Raw genomic sequence first — 16,291 nt, forward strand, 5'->3', positions numbered from 1 at the left:
AAGTCTGAGGGCTCGGGTCATTCATGTGTTCTCCAGTCTCAGGCGCTGTGACCCTTGCCGCACATGCAAGTCTGAAGGCTCGGGTCAATCATGTGTTCTCCAGTCTCAGGCGCTGTGACCCTTGCCGCACACGCAAGTCTGAGGGCTCGGGTCATTCATGTGTTCTCCAGTCTGAGGCGCTGTTACCCTTGCCCCACACGCAAGTCTGAGGGCTCGAGTCATTCATGTGTTCTCCAGTCTGAGGCGTGTGACCCTTGTCTGAGGGCTCGGGTCATTCATGTGTTCTCCAGTCAGAGGCGCTGTGACCCTTGCCACACACGCAAGTCTGAGGGCTCGGGTCATTCCTGTGTTCTCCAGTCTGAGGCGCTGTGACCCTTGCCGCACACGCAAGTCTGAGGGCTCAGGTCATTCATGTGTTCTCAAGTCTGAGGCGCTGTGACCCTTGCCGCACACACAAGTCTGAGGGCTTGGGTCATTCATGTGTTCTCCAGTCTAAGGCGCTGTGACCCTTGCCGCACACGCAAGTCTGAGGGCTCGGGTCATTCATGTGTTCTCCAGTCTCAGGCCCTGTGACCCTGGCCGCACACGCAAGTCTGAGGGCTCGGGTCATTCATGTGTTCTCCAGTCTCAGGCGCTGTGACCCTTGCCGCACACGCAAGTCTGAGGGCTCGGGTCATTCATGTGTTCTCCAGTCTCAGGCGCTGTGACCCTTGCCGCACACGCAAGTCTGAGGGCTCGGGTCATTCATGTGTTCTCCAGTCTCAGGCGCTGTGACCCTTGCCGCACACGCAAGTCTGAGGGCTCGGGTCATTCATGTGTTCTCCAGTCTCAGGCGCTGTGACCCTTGCCTCACCCGCAAGTCTGAGGGCTCGGGTCATTCATGTGTTCTCCAGTCTGAGGCGTGTGACCCTTGTCTGAGGGCTCGGGTCATTCATGTGTTCTCCAGTCAGAGGCGCTGTGACCCTTGCCACACACGCAAGTCTGAGGGCTCGGGTCATTCCTGTGTTCTCCAGTCTGAGGCGCTGTGACCCTTGCCGCACACGCAAGTCTGAGGGCTCAGGTCATTCATGTGTTCTCCAGTCTGAGGCGCTGTTACCCTTGCCGCACACTCAAGTCTGAGGGCTCGGGTCATTCATGTGTTCTGTAGTCTGAGGCCCTGTGACCCTTGCCGCACACGCAAGTCTGAGGGCTCGGGTCATTCATGTGTTCTCCAGTCTGAGGCGTGTGACCCTTGCCGCACACGCAAGTCTGAGGGCTCGGGTCATTCATGTGTTCTCCAGTCAGAGGCGCTGTGACCCTTGCCGAACAGGCAAGTTTGAGGGCTCGGGTCATTCATGTGTTCTCCAGTCTCAGGCGCTGTGACCCTTGCCGCACATGCAAGTCAGAGGGCTAGGGTCCTTCATGTGTTCTCCAGTCTCAGGCGCTGTGACCCTTGCCGCACACGCAAGTCTGAGGGATCGGGTCATTCATGTGTTCTCCAGTCTCAGGCACTGTGACCCTTGCCTCACCCGCAAGTCTGAGGGCTCGGGTCATTCATGTGTTCTCCAGTCTCAGGCGCTGTGACCCTTGCCGCACACGCTTGTCTGAGGGCTCGGGTCATTCATGTATTCTCCAGTTTGAGGCGCTGTTACCCTTGCCGCACACTCAAGTCTGAGGGCTCGGGTCATTCATGTGTTCTCTAGTCTGAGGCCCTGTGACCCTTGCCACACACGCAAGTCTGAGGGCTCGGGTCATTCATGTGTTCTCCAGTCTGAGGCGTGTGACCCTTGCCGCACATGCAAGTCTGAGGACTCGGGTCATTCATGTGTTCTCCAGTCAGAGGCGCTGTGACCCTTGCCGCACACGCAAGTCTGAGGGCTCGGGTCATTCCTGTGTTCTCCAGTCTGAGGCGCTGTGACCCTTGCCGCACACGCAAGTCTGAGGGCTCGGGTCATTCATGTGTTCTCCAGTCTCAGGCCCTGTGACCCTGGCCGCACACGCAAGTCTGAGGAATCGGGTCATTCATGTGTTCTCCAGTCTCAGGCGCTGTGACCCTTGCCGCACACGCAAGTCTGAGGGCTCGGGTCATTCATGTGTTCTCCAGTCTCAGGTGCTCTGACCCTTGCCGCACACGCAAGTCTGAGGGCTCGGGTCATTCATGTGTTCTCCAGTCTCAGGCGCTGTGACCCTTGCCGCACACGCAAGTCTGAGGTCTCGGGTCATTCATGTGTTCTCCAGTCTCAGGCGCTGTGACCCTTGCCGCACACGCAAGTCTGAGGGCTCGGGTCATTCATGTGTTCTCCAGTCTCAGGCGCTGTGACCCTTGCCTCACCCGCAAGTCTGAGGGCTCGGGTCATTAATGTGTTCTCCAGTCTGAGGCGTGTGACCCTTGCCGCACACGCAAGTCTGAGGGCTCAGGTCATTCATGTGTTCTCCAGTCTGAGGCGCTGTGACCCTTGCCGCACACGCAAGTCTGAGGGCTCGGGTCATTCAAGTGTTCTCCAGTCAGAGGCGCTGTGACCCTTGCCACACACGCAAGTCTGAGGGCTCGGGTCATTCCTGTGTTCTCCAGTCTGAGGCGCTGTGACCCTTGCCGCACACGCAAGTCTGAGGGCTCAGGTCATTCATGTGTTCTCCAGTCTGAGGCGCTGTGACCCTTGCCGCACACGCAAGTCTGAGGGCTCGGGTCATTCATGTGTTCTCCAGTCTAAGGCGCTGTGACCCTTGCCGCACATGCAAGTCTGAGGGCTCGGGTCATTCATGTGTTCTCCAGTCTCAGGCCCTGTGACCCTGGCCGCACATGCAAGTCTGAGGGCTCGGGTCATTCATGTGTTCTCCAGTCTCAGGCGCTGTGACCCTTGCCGCACATGCAAGTCTGAAGGCTCGGGTCAATCATGTGTTCTCCAGTCTCAGGCGCTGTGACCCTTGCCGCACACGCAAGTCTGAGGGCTCGGGTCATTCATGTGTTCTCCAGTCTGAGGCGCTGTTACCCTTGCCCCACACGCAAGTCTGAGGGCTCGAGTCATTCATGTGTTCTCCAGTCTGAGGCGTGTGACCCTTGTCTGAGGGCTCGGGTCATTCATGTGTTCTCCAGTCAGAGGCGCTGTGACCCTTGCCACACACGCAAGTCTGAGGGCTCGGGTCATTCCTGTGTTCTCCAGTCTGAGGCGCTGTGACCCTTGCCGCACACGCAAGTCTGAGGGCTCAGGTCATTCATGTGTTCTCAAGTCTGAGGCGCTGTGACCCTTGCCGCACACGCAAGTCTGAGGGCTTGGGTCATTCATGTGTTCTCCAGTCTAAGGCGCTGTGACCCTTGCCGCACACGCAAGTCTGAGGGCTCGGGTCATTCATGTGTTCTCCAGTCTCAGGCCCTGTGACCCTGGCCGCACACGCAAGTCTGAGGGCTCGGGTCATTCATGTGTTCTCCAGTCTCAGGCGCTGTGACCCTTGCCGCACATGCAAGTCTGAGGGCTCGGGTCATTCATGTGTTCTCCAGTCTCAGGCGCTGTGACCCTTGCCGCACACGCAAGTCTGAGGGCTCGGGTCATTCATGTGTTCTCCAGTCTCAGGCGCTGTGACCCTTGCCGCACACGCAAGTCTGAGGGCTCGGGTCATTCATGTGTTCTCCAGTCTCAGGCGCTGTGACCCTTGCCTCACCCGCAAGTCTGAGGGCTCGGGTCATTCATGTGTTCTCCAGTCTGAGGCGTGTGACCCTTGTCTGAGGGCTCGGGTCATTCATGTGTTCTCCAGTCAGAGGCGCTGTGACCCTTGCCACACACGCAAGTCTGAGGGCTCGGGTCATTCCTGTGTTCTCCAGTCTGAGGCGCTGTGACCCTTGCCGCACACGCAAGTCTGAGGGCTCAGGTCATTCATGTGTTCTCCAGTCTGAGGCGCTGTTACCCTTGCCGCACACTCAAGTCTGAGGGCTCGGGTCATTCATGTGTTCTGTAGTCTGACGCCCTGTGACCCTTGCCGCACACGCAAGTCTGAGGGCTCGGGTCATTCATGTGTTCTCCAGTCTGAGGCGTGTGACCCTTGCCGCACACGCAAGTCTGAGGGCTCGGGTCATTCATGTGTTCTCCAGTCAGAGGCGCTGTGACCCTTGCCGAACAGGCAAGTCTGAGGGCTCGGGTCATTCATGTGTTCTCCAGTCTCAGGCGCTGTGACCCTTGCCGCACACGCAAGTCAGAGGGCTCGGGTCCTTCATGTGTTCTCCAGTCTCAGGCGCTGTGACCCTTGCCGCACACGCAAGTCTGAGGGCTCGGGTCATTCATGTGTTCTCCAGTCTCAGGCACTGTGACCCTTGCCTCACCCGCAAGTCTGAGGGCTCGGGTCATTCATGTGTTCTCTAGTCTCAGGCGCTGTGACCCTTGCCGCACACGCTTGTCTGAGGGCTCGGGTCATTCATGTGTTCTCCAGTTTGAGGCGCTGTTACCCTTGCCGCACACTCAAGTCTGAGGGCTCGGGTCATTCATGTGTTCTCTAGTCTGAGGCCCTGTGACCCTTGCCACACACGCAAGTCTGAGGGCTCGGGTCATTCATGTGTTCTCCAGTCTGAGGCACTGTGACCCTTGCCGCACACGCAAGTCTGAGGGCTCAGGTCATTCATGTGTTCTCCAGTCTGAGGCGCTGTGACCCTTGCCGCACACGCAAGTCTGAGGGCTCGGGTCATTCATGTGTTCTCCAGTCTCAGGCGCTGTGACCCTTGCCGCACACGCAAGTCTGAGGGCTCGGGTCATTCATGTGTTCTCCAGTCTCAGGCCCTGTGACCCTGGCCGCACACGCAAGTCTGAGGAATCGGGTCATTCATGTGTTCTCCAGTCTCAGGCGCTGTGACCCTTGCCGCACACGCAAGTCTGAGGGCTCGGGTCATTCATGTGTTCTCCAGTCTCAGGTGCTCTGACCCTTGCCGCACACGCAAGTCTGAGGGCTCGGGTCATTCATGTGTTCTCCAGTCTCAGGCGCTGTGACCCTTGCCGCACACGCAAGTCTGAGGGCTCGGGTCATTCATGTGTTCTCCAGTCTCAGGCACTGTGACCCTTGCCGCACACGCAAGTCTGAGGGCTCGGGTCATTCATGTGTTCTCCAGTCTCAGGCGCTGTGACCCTTGCCTCACCCGCAAGTCTGAGGGCTCGGGTCATTAATGTGTTCTCCAGTCTGAGGCGTGTGACCCTTGCCGCACACGCAAGTCTGAGGGCTCAGGTCATTCATGTGTTCTCCAGTCTGAGGCGCTGTGACCCTTGCCGCACACGCAAGTCTGAGGGCTCGGGTCATTCATGTGTTCTCCAGTCAGAGGCGCTGTGACCCTTGCCACACACGCAAGTCTGAGGGCTCGGGTCATTCCTGTGTTCTCCAGTCTGAGGCGCTGTGACCCTTGCCGCCCCCGCAAGTCTGAGGGCTCAGGTCATTCATGTGTTCTCCAGTCTGAGGCGCTGTGACCCTTGCCGCACACGCAAGTCTGAGGGCTCGGGTCATTCATGTGTTCTCCAGTCTAAGGCGCTGTGACCCTTGCCGCACATGCAAGTCTGAGGGCTCGGGTCATTCATGTGTTCTCCAGTCTCAGGCCCTGTGACCCTGGCCGCACACGCAAGTCTGAGGGCTCGGGTCATTCATGTGTTCTCCAGTCTCAGGCGCTGTGACCCTTGCCGCACATGCAAGTCTGAAGGCTCGGGTCAATCATGTGTTCTCCAGTCTCAGGCGCTGTGACCCTTGCCGCACACGCAAGTCTGAGGGCTCGGGTCATTCATGTGTTCTCCAGTCTGAGGCGCTGTTACCCTTGCCCCACACGCAAGTCTGAGGGCTCGAGTCATTCATGTGTTCTCCAGTCTGAGGCGTGTGACCCTTGTCTGAGGGCTCGGGTCATTCATGTGTTCTCCAGTCAGAGGCGCTGTGACCCTTGCCACACACGCAAGTCTGAGGGCTCGGGTCATTCCTGTGTTCTCCAGTCTGAGGCCCTGTGACCCTTGCCGCACACGCAAGTCTGAGGGCTCAGGTCATTCATGTGTTCTCAAGTCTGAGGCGCTGTGACCCTTGCCGCACACGCAAGTCTGAGGGCTTGGGTCATTCATGTGTTCTCCAGTCTAAGGCGCTGTGACCCTTGCCGCACACGCAAGTCTGAGGGCTCGGGTCATTCATGTGTTCTCCAGTCTCAGGCCCTGTGACCCTGGCCGCACACGCAAGTCTGAGGGCTCGGGTCATTCATGTGTTCTCCAGTCTCAGGCGCTGTGACCCTTGCCGCACACGCAAGTCTGAGGGCTCGGGTCATTCATGTGTTCTCCAGTCTCAGGCGCTGTGACCCTTGCCGCACACGCAAGTCTGAGGGCTCGGGTCATTCATGTGTTCTCCAGTCTCAGGCGCTGTGACCCTTGCCGCACACGCAAGTCTGAGGGCTCGGGTCATTCATGTGTTCTCCAGTCTCAGGCGCTGTGACCCTTGCCTCACCCGCAAGTCTGAGGGCTCGGGTCATTCATGTGTTCTCCAGTCTGAGGCGTGAGACCCTTGTCTGAGGGCTTGGGTCATTCATGTGTTCTCCAGTCAGAGGCGCTGTGACCCTTGCCACACACGCAAGTCTGAGGGCTCGGGTCATTCCTGTGTTCTCCAGTCTGAGGCGCTGTGACCCTTGCCGCACACGCAAGTCTGAGGGCTCAGGTCATTCATGTGTTCTCCAGTCTGAGGCGCTGTTACCCTTGCCGCACACTCAAGTCTGAGGGCTCGGGTCATTCATGTGTTCTGTAGTCTGAGGCCCTGTGACCCTTGCCGCACACGCAAGTCTGAGGGCTCGGGTCATTCATGTGTTCTCTAGTCTGAGGCCCTGTGACCCTTGCCACACACGCAAGTCTGAGGGCTCGGGTCATTCATGTGTTCTCCAGTCTGAGGCGCTGTGACCCTTGCCGCACACGCAAGTCTGAGGGCTCAGGTCATTCATGTGTTCTCCAGTCTGAGGCGCTGTGACCCTTGCCGCACACGCAAGTCTGAGGGCTCGGGTCATTCATGTCTTCTCCAGTCTCAGGCGCTGTGACCCTTGCCGCACACGCAAGTCTGAGGGCTCGGGTCATTCATGTGTTCTCCAGTCTCAGGCCCTGTGACCCTGGCCGCACACGCAAGTCTGAGGAATCGGGTCATTCATGTGTTCTCCAGTCTCAGGCGCTGTGACCCTTGCCGCACACGCAAGTCTGAGGGCTCGGGTCATTCATGTGTTCTCCAGTCTCAGGTGCTCTGACCCTTGCCGCACACGCAAGTCTGAGGGCTCGGGTCATTCATGTGTTCTCCAGTCTCAGGCGCTGTGACCCTTGCCGCACACGCAAGTCTGAGGGCTCGGGTCATTCATGTGTTCTCCAGTCTCAGGCGCTGTGACCCTTGCCGCACACGCAAGTCTGAGGGCTCGGGTCATTCATGTGTTCTCCAGTCTCAGGCGCTGTGACCCTTGCCTCACCCGCAAGTCTGAGGGCTCGGGTCATTAATGTGTTCTCCAGTCTGAGGCGTGTGACCCTTGCCGCACACGCAAGTCTGAGGGCTCAGGTCATTCATGTGTTCTCCAGTCTGAGGCGCTGTGACCCTTGCCGCACACGCAAGTCTGAGGGCTCGGGTCATTCATGTGTTCTCCAGTCAGAGGCGCTGTGACCCTTGCCACACACGCAAGTCTGAGGGCTCGGGTCATTCCTGTGTTCTCCAGTCTGAGGCGCTGTGACCCTTGCCGCACACGCAAGTCTGAGGGCTCAGGTCATTCATGTGTTCTCCAGTCTGAGGCGCTGTGACCCTTGCCGCACACGCAAGTCTGAGGGCTCGGGTCATTCATGTGTTCTCCAGTCTAAGGCGCTGTGACCCTTGCCGCACATGCAAGTCTGAGGGCTCGGGTCATTCATGTGTTCTCCAGTCTCAGGCCCTGTGACCCTGGCCGCACACGCAAGTCTGAGGGCTCGGGTCATTCATGTGTTCTCCAGTCTCAGGCGCTGTGACCCTTGCCGCACATGCAAGTCTGAAGGCTCGGGTCAATCATGTGTTCTCCAGTCTCAGGCGCTTTGACCCTTGCCGCACATGCAAGTCTGAGGGCTCGGGTCATTCATGTGTTCTCCAGTCTGAGGCGCTGTTACCCTTGCCCCACACACAAGTCTGAGGGCTCGAGTCATTCATGTGTTCTCCAGTCTGAGGCGTGTGACCCTTGTCTGAGGGCTCGGGTCATTCATGTGTTCTCCAGTCAGAGGCGCTGTGACCCTTGCCACACACGCAAGTCTGAGGGCTCGGGTCATTCCTGTGTTCTCCAGTCTGAGGCCCTGTGACCCTTGCCGCACACGCAAGTCTGAGGGCTCAGGTCATTCATGTGTTCTCAAGTCTGAGGCGCTGTGACCCTTGCCGCACACGCAAGTCTGAGGGCTTGGGTCATTCATGTGTTCTCCAGTCTAAGGCGCTGTGACCCTTGCCGCACACGCAAGTCTGAGGGCTCGGGTCATTCATGTGTTCTCCAGTCTCAGGCCCTGTGACCCTTGCCACACACGCAAGTCTGAGGGCTCGGGTCATTCCTGTGTTCTCCAGTCTGAGGCGCTGTGACCCTTGCCGCACACGCAAGTCTGAGGGCTCAGGTCATTCATGTGTTCTCCAGTCTGAGGCGCTGTTACCCTTGCCGCACACTCAAGTCTGAGGGCTCGGGTCATTCATGTGTTCTGTAGTCTGAGGCCCTGTGACCCTTGCCGCACACGCAAGTCTGAGGGCTCGGGTCATTCATGTGTTCTCCAGTCTGAGGCGTGTGACCCTTGCCGCACACGCAAGTCTGAGGGCTCGGGTCATTCATGTGTTCTCCAGTCAGAGGCGCTGTGACCCTTGCCGAACAGGCAAGTCTGAGGGCTCGGGTCATTCATGTGTTCTCCAGTCTCAGGCGCTGTGACCCTTGCCGCACACGCAAGTCAGAGGGCTCGGGTCCTTCATGTGTTCTCCAGTCTCAGGCGCTGTGACCCTTGCCGCACACGCAAGTCTGAGGGCTCGGGTCATTCATGTGTTCTCCAGTCTCAGGCACTGTGACCCTTGCCTCACCCGCAAGTCTGAGGGCTCGGGTCATTCATGTGTTCTCCAGTCTCAGGCGCTGTGACCCTTGCCGCACACGCTTGTCTGAGGGCTCGGGTCATTCATGTGTTCTCCAGTTTGAGGCGCTGTTACCCTTGCCGCACACTCAAGTCTGAGGGCTCGGGTCATTCATGTGTTCTCTAGTCTGAGGCCCTGTGACCCTTGCCACACACGCAAGTCTGAGGGCTCGGGTCATTCATGTGTTCTCCAGTCTGAGGCGTGTGACCCTTGCCGCACACTCAAGTCTGAGGGCTCGGGTCATTCATGTGTTCTCTAGTCTGAGGCCCTGTGACCCTTGCCACACACGCAAGTCTGAGGGCTCGGGTCATTCATGTGTTCTCCAGTCTGAGGCGTGTGACCCTTGCCGCACATGCAAGTCTGAGGGCTCGGGTCATTCATGTGTTCTCCAGTCAGAGGCGCTGTGACCCTTGCCGCACACGCAAGTCTGAGGGCTCGGGTCATTCCTGTGTTCTCCAGTCTGAGGCGCTGTGACCCTTGCCGCACACGCAAGTCTGAGGGCTCAGGTCATTCATGTGTTCTCCAGTCTGAGGCGCTGTGACCCTTGCCGCACACGCAAGTCTGAGGGCTCGGGTCATTCATGTGTTCTCCAGTCTCAGGCGCTGTGACCCTTGCCGCACACGCAAGTCTGAGGGCTCGGGTCATTCATGTGTTCTCCAGTCTCAGGCCCTGTGACCCTGGCCGCACACGCAAGTCTGATGAATCGGGTCATTCATGTGTTCTCCAGTCTCAGGCGCTGTGACCCTTGCCGCACACGCAAGTCTGAGGGCTCGGGTCATTCATGTGTTCTCCAGTCTCAGGTGCTCTGACCCTTGCCGCACACGCAAGTCTGAGGGCTCGGGTCATTCATGTGTTCTCCAGTCTCAGGCGCTGTGACCCTTGCCGCACACGCAAGTCTGAGGGCTCGGGTCATTCATGTGTTCTCCAGTCTCAGGCGCTGTGACCCTTGCCGCACACGCAAGTCTGAGGGCTCGGGTCATTCATGTGTTCTCCAGTCTCAGGCGCTGTGACCCTTGCCTCACCCGCAAGTCTGAGGGCTCGGGTCATTAATGTGTTCTCCAGTCTGAGGCGTGTGACCCTTGCCGCACACGCAAGTCTGAGGGCTCAGGTCATTCATGTGTTCTCCAGTCTGAGGCGCTGTGACCCTTGCCGCACACGCAAGTCTGAGGGCTCGGGTCATTCATGTGTTCTCCAGTCAGAGGCGCTGTGACCCTTGCCACACACGCAAGTCTGAGGGCTCGGGTCATTCCTGTGTTCTCCAGTCTGAGGCGCTGTGACCCTTGCCGCACACGCAAGTCTGAGGGCTCAGGTCATTCATGTGTTCTCCAGTCTGAGGCGCTGTGACCCTTGCCGCACACGCAAGTCTGAGGTCTCGGGTCATTCATGTGTTCTCCAGTCTAAGGCGCTGTGACCCTTGCCGCACATGCAAGTCTGAGGGCTCGGGTCATTCATGTGTTCTCCAGTCTCAGGCCCTGTGACCCTGGCCGCACACGCAAGTCTGAGGGCTCGGGTCATTCATGTGTTCTCCAGTCTCAGGCGCTGTGACCCTTGCCGCACATGCAAGTCTGAAGGCTCGGGTCAATCATGTGTTCTCCAGTCTCAGGCGCTGTGACCCTTGCCGCACACGCAAGTCTGAGGGCTCGGGTCATTCATGTGTTCTCCAGTCTGAGGCGATGTTACCCTTGCCCCACACGCAAGTCTGAGGGCTCGAGTCATTCATGTGTTCTCCAGTCTGAGGCGTGTGACCCTTGTCTGAGGGCTCGGGTCATTCATGTGTTCTCCAGTCAGAGGCGCTGTGACCCTTGCCACACACGCAAGTCTGAGGGCTCGGGTCATTCCTGTGTTCTCCAGTCTGAGGCGCTGTGACCCTTGCCGCACACGCAAGTGTGAGGGCTCAGGTCATTCATGTGTTCTCAAGTCTGAGGCGCTGTGACCCTTGCCGCACACGCAAGTCTGAGGGCTTGGGTCATTCATGTGTTCTCCAGTCTAAGGCGCTGTGACCCTTGCCGCACACGCAAGTCTGAGGGCTCGGGTCATTCATGTGTTCTCCAGTCTCAGGCCCTGTGACCCTGGCCGCACACGCAAGTCTGAGGGCTCGGGTCATTCATGTGTTCTCCAGTCTCAGGCGCTGTGACCCTTGCCGCACACGCAAGTCTGAGGGCTCGGGTCATTCATGTGTTCTCCAGTCTCAGGCGCTGTGACCCTTGCCGCACACGCAAGTCTGAGGGCTCGGGTCATTCATGTGTTCTCCAGTCTCAGGCGCTGTGACCCTTGCCTCACCCGCAAGTCTGAGGGCTCGGGTCATTCATGTGTTCTCCAGTCTGAGGCGTGAGACCCTTGTCTGAGGGCTCGGGTCATTCATGTGTTCTCCAGTCAGAGGCGCTGTGACCCTTGCCACACACGCAAGTCTGAGGGCTCGGGTCATTCCTGTGTTCTCCAGTCTGAGGCGCTGTGACCCTTGCCGCACACGCAAGTCTGAGGGCTCAGGTCATTCATGTGTTCTCCAGTCTGAGGCGCTGTTACCCTTGCCGCACACTCAAGTCTGAGGGCTCGGGTCATTCATGTGTTCTGTAGTCTGAGGCCCTGTGACCCTTGCCGCACACGCAAGTCTGAGGACTCGGGTCATTCATGTGTTCTCCAGTCTGAGGCGTGTGACCCTTGCCGCACACGCAAGTCTGAGTGCTCGGGTCATTCATGTGTTCTCCAGTCAGAGGCGCTGTGACCCTTGCCGAACAGGCAAGTCTGAGGGCTCGGGTCATTCATGTGTTCTCCAGTCTCAGGCGCTGTGACCCTTGCCGCACACGCAAGTCAGAGGGCTCGGGTCCTTCATGTGTTCTCCAGTCTCAGGCGCTGTGACCCTTGCCGCACACGCAAGTCTGAGGGCTCGGGTCATTCATGTGTTCTCCAGTCTCAGGCACTGTGACCCTTGCCTCACCCGCAAGTCTGAGGGCTCGGGTCATTCATGTGTTCTCCAGTCTCAGGCGCTGTGACCCTTGCCGCACACGCTTGTCTGAGGGCTCGGGTCATTCATGTGTTCTCCAGTTTGAGGCGCTGTTACCCTTGCCGCACACTCAAGTCTGAGGGCTCGGGTCATTCATGTGTTCTCTAGTCTGAGGCCCTGTGACCCTTGCCACACACGCAAGTCTGAGGGCTCGGGTCATTCATGTGTTCTCCAGTCTGAGGCGTGTGACCCTTGCCGCACACTCAAGTCTGAGGGCTCGGGTCATTCATGTGTTCTCTAGTCTGAGGCCCTGTGACCCTTGCCACACACGCAAGTCTGAGGGCTCGGGTCATTCATGTGTTCTCCAGTCTGAGGCGTGTGACCCTTGCCGCACATGCAAGTCTGAGGGCTCGGGTCATTCATGTGTTCTCCAGTCAGAGGCGCTGTGACCCTTGCCGCACACGCAAGTCTGAGGGCTCGGGTCATTCCTGTGTTCTCCAGTCTGAGGCGCTGTGACCCTTGCCGCACACGCAAGTCTGAGGGCTCAGGTCATTCATGTGTTCTCCAGTCTGAGGCGCTGTGACCCTTGCCGCACACGCAAGTCTGAGGGCTCGGGTCATTCATGTGTTCTCCAGTCTCAGGCGCTGTGACCCTTGCCGCACACGCAAGTCTGAGGGCTCGGGTCATTCATGTGTTCTCCAGTCTCAGGCCCTGTGACCCTGGCCGCACACGCAAGTCTGATGAATCGGGTCATTCATGTGTTCTCCAGTCTCAGGCGCTGTGACCCTTGCCGCACACGCAAGTCTGAGGGCTCGGGTCATTCATGTGTTCTCCAGTCTCAGGTGCTCTGACCCTTGCCGCACACGCAAGTCTGAGGGCTCGGGTCATTCATGTGTTCTCCAGTCTCAGGCGCTGTGACCCTTGCCGCACACGCAAGTCTGAGGGCTCGGGTCATTCATGTGTTCTCCAGTCTCAGGCGCTGTGACCCTTGCCGCACACGCAAGTCTGAGGGCTCGGGTCATTCATGTGTTCTCCAGTCTCAGGCGCTGTGACCCTTGCCTCACCCGCAAGTCTGAGGGCTCGGGTCATTAATGTGTTCTCCAGTCTGAGGCGTGTGACCCTTGCCGCACACGCAAGTCTGAGGGCTCAGGTCATTCATGTGTTCTCCAGTCTGAGGCGCTGTGACCCTTGCCGCACACGCAAGTCTGAGGGCTCGGGTCATTCATGTGTTCTCCAGTCAGAGGCGCTGTGACCCTTGCCACACACGCAAGTCTGAGGGCTCGGGTCATTCCTGTGTTCTCCAGTCTGAGGCGCTGTGACCCTTGCCGCACACGCAAGTCTGAGGGCTCAGGTCATTCATGTGTTCTCCAGTCTGAGGCGCTGTGACCCTTGCCGCACACGCAAGTCTGAGGTCTCGGGTCATTCATGTGTTCTCCAGTCTAAGGCGCTGTGACCCTTGCCGCACATGCAAGTCTGAGGGCTCGGGTCATTCATGTGTTCTCCAGTCTCAGGCCCTGTGACCCTGGCCGCACACGCAAGTCTGAGGGCTCGGGTCATTCATGTGTTCTCCAGTCTCAGGCGCTGTGACCCTTGCCGCACATGCAAGTCTGAAGGCTCGGGTCAATCATGTGTTCTCCAGTCTCAGGCGCTGTGACCCTTGCCGCACACGCAAGTCTGAGGGCTCGGGTCATTCATGTGTTCTCCAGTCTGAGGCGATGTTACCCTTGCCCCACACGCAAGTCTGAGGGCTCGAGTCATTCATGTGTTCTCCAGTCTGAGGCGTGTGACCCTTGTCTGAGGGCTCGGGTCATTCATGTGTTCTCCAGTCAGAGGCGCTGTGACCCTTGCCACACACGCAAGTCTGAGGGCTCGGGTCATTCCTGTGTTCTCCAGTCTGAGGCGCTGTGACCCTTGCCGCACACGCAAGTGTGAGGGCTCAGGTCATTCATGTGTTCTCAAGTCTGAGGCGCTGTGACCCTTGCCGCACACGCAAGTCTGAGGGCTTGGGTCATTCATGTGTTCTCCAGTCTAAGGCGCTGTGACCCTTGCCGCACACGCAAGTCTGAGGGCTCGGGTCATTCATGTGTTCTCCAGTCTCAGGCCCTGTGACCCTGGCCGCACACGCAAGTCTGAGGGCTCGGGTCATTCATGTGTTCTCCAGTCTCAGGCGCTGTGACCCTTGCCGCACACGCAAGTCTGAGGGCTCGGGTCATTCATGTGTTCTCCAGTCTCAGGCGCTGTGACCCTTGCCGCACACGCAAGTCTGAGGGCTCGGGTCATTCATGTGTTCTCCAGTCTCAGGCGCTGTGACCCTTGCCGCACACGCAAGTCTGAGGGCTCGGGTCATTCATGTGTTCTCCAGTCTCAGGCGCTGTGACCCTTGCCTCACCCGCAAGTCTGAGGGCTCGGGTCATTCATGTGTTCTCCAGTCTGAGGCGTGTGACCCTTGTCTGAGGGATCGGGTCATTCATGTGTTCTCCAGTCAGAGGCGCTGTGACCCTTGCCACACACGCAAGTCTGAGGGCTCGGGTCATTCCTGTGTTCTCCAGTCTGAGGCGCTGTGACCCTTGCCGCACACGCAAGTCTGAGGGCTCAGGACATTCATGTGTTCTCCAGTCTGAGGCGCTGTTACCCTTGCCGCACACTCAAGTCTGAGGGCTCGGGTCATTCATGTGTTCTGTAGTCTGAGGCCCTGTGACCCTTGCCGCACACGCAAGTCTGAGGGCTCGGGTCATTCATGTGTTCTCCAGTCTGAGGCGTGTGACCCTTGCCGCACACGCAAGTCTGAGGGCTCGGGTCATTCATGTGTTCTCCAGTCAGAGGCGCTGTGACCCTTGCCGAACAAGCCAGTCTGAGGGCTCGGGTCATTCATGTGTTCTCCAGTCTCAGGCGCTGTGACCCTTGCCGCACACGCAAGTCAGAGGGCTCGGGTCCTTCATGTGTTCTCCAGTCTCAGGCGCTGTGACCCTTGCCGCACACGCAAGTCTGAGGGCTCGGGTCATTCATGTGTTCTCCAGTCTCAGGCACTGTGACCCTTGCCTCACCCGCAAGTCTGAGGGCTCGGGTCATTCATGTGTTCTCCAGTCTCAGGCGCTGTGACCCTTGCCGCACACGCTTGTCTGAGGGCTCGGGTCATTCATGTGTTCTCCAGTTTGAGGCGCTGTTACCCTTGCCGCACACTCAAGTCTGAGGGCTCGGGTCATTCATGTGTTCTCTAGTCTGAGGCCCTGTGACCCTTGCCACACACGCAAGTCTGAGGGCTCGGGTCATTCATGTGTTCTCCAGTCTGAGGCGTGTGACCCTTGCCGCACACTCAAGTCTGAGGGCTCGGGTCATTCATGTGTTCTCTAGTCTGAGGCCCTGTGACCCTTGCCACACACGCAAGTCTGAGGGCTCGGGTCATTCATGTATTCTCCAGTCTGAGGCGTGTGACCCTTGCCGCACATGCAAGTCTGAGGGCTCGGGTCATTCATGTGTTCTCCAGTCAGAGGCGCTGTGACCCTTGCCGCACACGCAAGTCTGAGGGCTCGGGTCATTCCTGTGTTCTCCAGTCTGAGGCGCTGTGACCCTTGCCGCACACGCAAGTCTGAGGGCTCAGGTCATTCATGTGTTCTCCAGTCTGAGGCGCTGTGACCTTTGCCGCACACGCAAGTCTGAGGGCTCGGGTCATTCATGTGTTCTCCAGTCTCAGGCGCTGCGACCCTTGCCGCACACGCAAGTCTGAGGGCTCGGGTCATTCATGTGTTCTCCAGTCTCAGGCCCTGTGACCCTGGCCGCACACGCAAGTCTGAGGAATCGGGTCATTCATGTGTTCTCCAGTCTCAGGCGCTGTGACCCTTGCCGCACACGCAAGTCTGAGGGCTCGGGTCATTCATGTGTTCTCCAGTCTCAGGTGCTCTGACCCTTGCCGCACACGCAAGTCTGAGGGCTCGGGTCATTCATGTGTTCTCCAGTCTCAGGCGCTGTGACCCTTGCCGCACACGCAAGTCTGAGGGCTCGGGTCATTCATGTGTTCTCCAGTCTCAGGCGCTGTGACCCTTGCCGCACACGCAAGTCTGAGGGCTCGGGTCATTCATGTGTTCTCCAGTCTCAGGCGCTGTGACCCTTGCCTCACCCGCAAGTCTGAGGGCTCGGGTCATTAATGTGTTCTCCAGTCTGAGGCGTGTGACCCTTGCCGCACACGCAAGTCTGAGGGCTCAGGTCATTCATGTGTTCTCCAGTCTGAGGCGCTGTGACCCTTGCCGCACACGCAAGTCTGAGGGCTCGGGTCATTCATGTGTTCTCCAGTCAGAGGCGCTG

The sequence above is a fragment of the Lissotriton helveticus genome, chromosome 4_2 (assembly GCF_964261635.1).
Source record: "Lissotriton helveticus chromosome 4_2, aLisHel1.1, whole genome shotgun sequence".
In the NCBI taxonomy this organism is placed as follows: domain Eukaryota; kingdom Metazoa; phylum Chordata; class Amphibia; order Caudata; family Salamandridae; genus Lissotriton; species Lissotriton helveticus.